At 36.1% G+C, this 3,105-nt stretch overlaps 1 long non-coding RNA gene across 1 annotated transcript; it reads left to right on the forward strand.

The window, feature by feature from the left end:
• Positions 1-576: 576 nt before the first annotated feature.
• On the forward strand, positions 577-3,105 carry LOC105456084. The gene is made up of 2 exons (XR_975214.1): positions 577-1,042; positions 1,114-3,105. It is a non-coding gene; the product is annotated as an uncharacterized LOC105456084 (long non-coding RNA).

A 3,105-nucleotide genomic window follows, 5' to 3' on the forward strand; every position in this document is an offset into this window, starting at 1 on the left:
GACAAATGTTCGTGGTGTTCTGGTTGTTTGAATAAAATAATATCGGATCTGTATAGTGCACTTGTTTCGAAACTGTTTTGCAAATCAGCATTATCATGCACAGATCGCGTGCGTCTTTTCGCAGAAGGTTGGCGAATTGCATGAAATCGGAGCATTCCTATTCGAGAGAAGACTGCGTCATCACACATCAAGTTATTTTTCGATCGTTACGATAATAGGAAATCAATTTTGTAATTATATTTTGGATGCACTTTACTATTCTACCTTATTGAAATATCAATGAAACCATGTTATGATAGTGCAAAAACACAGAATTCTTACATACACAAATCCTTTTCAATTACATTTACAATTATAATGATTAAAACTGCAATTTGAGACACTGAAGAATTCTCACATGAGACAATTATTTGCCCAAGATTAAAATCTAAATTTAAAAATTAATACAAACACATTTATGTGGATAGAACTGTGTATTCATCACCTTTAGTAATACTTTCACGAATTAGACATGAATTAGAATGCACAGTCCACACAAGGGTGGGATGTAATCCTTATCCTTTTGTTCTATTCAGAGGTCGCGAGGACTCGATTGCGGGAAGAAGGCTCGAAATATCGCACATTCTGGCAAACCTTGAACACCGTGTGGACGGAAGAGGGCACGAAGGGTCTCTACCGCGGTCTTGGCACTCAGCTGATCCGGCAGATTCCGAACACTGCTATTATAATGGCAACATACGAGGCGGTAGTATACGTGCTGACCCGACACTTCCGGCCGGTTACGGTGACGACCTCCAGCACCGATGTGACATCGGAATTCTACAACGAGGCTAAAGCGAAGAGAGAGCTGGCCTAGGACTTGCTTACGGCCCCCGAGTAAAGGGAGCCACCTATCCAACAACTATTTCCCCTTGTCCAGTAGGCGAATACTCCACGTATTCGGGGCAGCGTCCTAAGATCTAATCGCACATCTAAGGCACATCGAGAGCAGCTGGAAACGCATTCGATGCCCTAATTGTTGCTCCAGGGGGTACTCAAAAAGGTACCAGCCAGCTCTTTGGTCGCACTGTGTGCTCTAAAAGTATAGCAAAAAGTAGTCCTTCCTCCTTTCAGATAGCATGTACATATCCAGGCACGGACCCGCTGTATATCTCGCAGGGAGAAAAAGATAGAGAGAGAGAGAGAAAGAGGGGTGAGGGAGTGAAAAGGGGAATTGCAGGAAAGCGGATTTTGTTTAGCGTCGGATAGACAAAGGCTGAGACTTCGCTTCTCGTTCGCGAAAATGTGGACGTGCATGAATATCGCGAGAAATGAGCTTGTATTGTGTGTTATAAGATTTATTTAAAGTAAGATTATTTTCTGCTCCAGAAACAAAATTCACTCCAAATCTAAAACGTGTGAGGCTCGTAATAGTCACTGTAGACTTTAGTCTCTGACCTAAGGATTATTTTGATTCTGATACTGTTCTCTGTTCTACGATTTGCAGTTTTTTCTTGCATCTCGTTCCTTTCTTTCGCTTTTTGTTTATAAGACAAAATTAAAAGGAAAACAAAAGACGTAAAATCAGACTTTGGAATGGATCATATTTGTTGCTATACAATGCATCGAGAGCAGCAAATGTAAGATGTACAGCGACTTCTGAGTTTGTGAATTATGCCAGGCGTTTCGATTTTTCATTTGTTTAAAAAAATTGTTTTCTAGAAATCGATTATTTTAACTGGTTTTGTAGTCGTAAATAGATCCACTCCTCTTAAAAACTTCGACACTTCTACTTTAGGGCTCTAGTAAAAATCCATGTTATACGTTTGTAAATTTGTGATAAATATTTCAATATGTATTGAATTTTATGATAGAATATTTTTTTTTCTTTATATATGTCGATTAAATTTTAAGTGATGAATGTAGGGCTTTGAACAACAATGCTAAAAATATATGAACTACTCTTTATTTTGATATTAGTATGTCCAAGAAACGTTACCAGAAATAATACATATACCAGAAAAATTATTAAATATTATGACTAAATGATCTATGTCTATAATTTCTTATAAGTTTGTTTATATATTTGTTGTGTTGACATTCTGTTACATTTGAATTATGTACGAGGCAGTTTCAAAAAAACTCCGGAATTGGCTGATATTATATTTGTAATTGAACAATATGTATATTTGAATTTTAATCCTATAGAAATATGAGATATTAGTAGCAAGCAGCGTGATGACAGCAATAAAAACAAATTCATTGTACTGGAAGGATTAGTGTTTTTGCTGCTGACATATAGAATTCATAGCTTTTTTCGCAAAATGACTCGCGGGAATACGATCAATAGCTTTGCAGAAGTGCATAATTATATACAGGAAAAGTAGAAAATTCTCTTTGAAAAAAATAGCAGCAAAAATAGAAGCATAATTCTCGAATACAAAATTTTCTTTTGTAGTGACAATGTAGCGAATAATGATTAAGTGTTTTGTATTCTAGAAAAATGAAAAAAATTCCAGAAACCTTTGAAACTACCTCCTACACTTTATAAAGTTTTATAAAAAGTTTTCCAATAAATTTAATTTCACTTTATTATATCGAATTCTGTTTGATCTGTATTTGTTATTTTACCGTAATTTTACTATATTTCCTTGTACGTTTCAACAACCAAACAACCACCGTTTCGTTCGATCTTGTAGATTTCCTCGCCGATATCTCGCTACTGTGCTTGCGATAAAATGCAATTAGTTCTTAATAAACGTTTGATATACGTTTGAACTTACTCTTAGAGACAAAAGCAACAGTGTGTCAATGTGTAGAATACCTGTCGGAGGACACTAGCGCGTGTGTTAGGCTGAGGCTAGATTCTGATAGTTTCTACTTTATTTATGTAGAAAGATATCGCGACGTTGTGTACATATCGACTCATAGGCTCTAGCTGTACACTTACGAGAGAGAGCGTTCATATATTAAATTAATTAGCCATATGTAACATCGCATGATGTGCGGTATCTAGCAAGAGGACTAAAAAGAAGTATTACAAGAATATGAAATAGTTAACAACTCTTCACTATTTGTTTCTTGGACTATCCCGGGACGTGATTATTTTTGTGCAAAGGTACTAAA

Source organism: Wasmannia auropunctata, unplaced genomic scaffold (genome assembly GCF_000956235.1).
Source record: "Wasmannia auropunctata unplaced genomic scaffold, wasmannia.A_1.0 LD335769.1, whole genome shotgun sequence".
Classification (NCBI taxonomy): domain Eukaryota; kingdom Metazoa; phylum Arthropoda; class Insecta; order Hymenoptera; family Formicidae; genus Wasmannia; species Wasmannia auropunctata.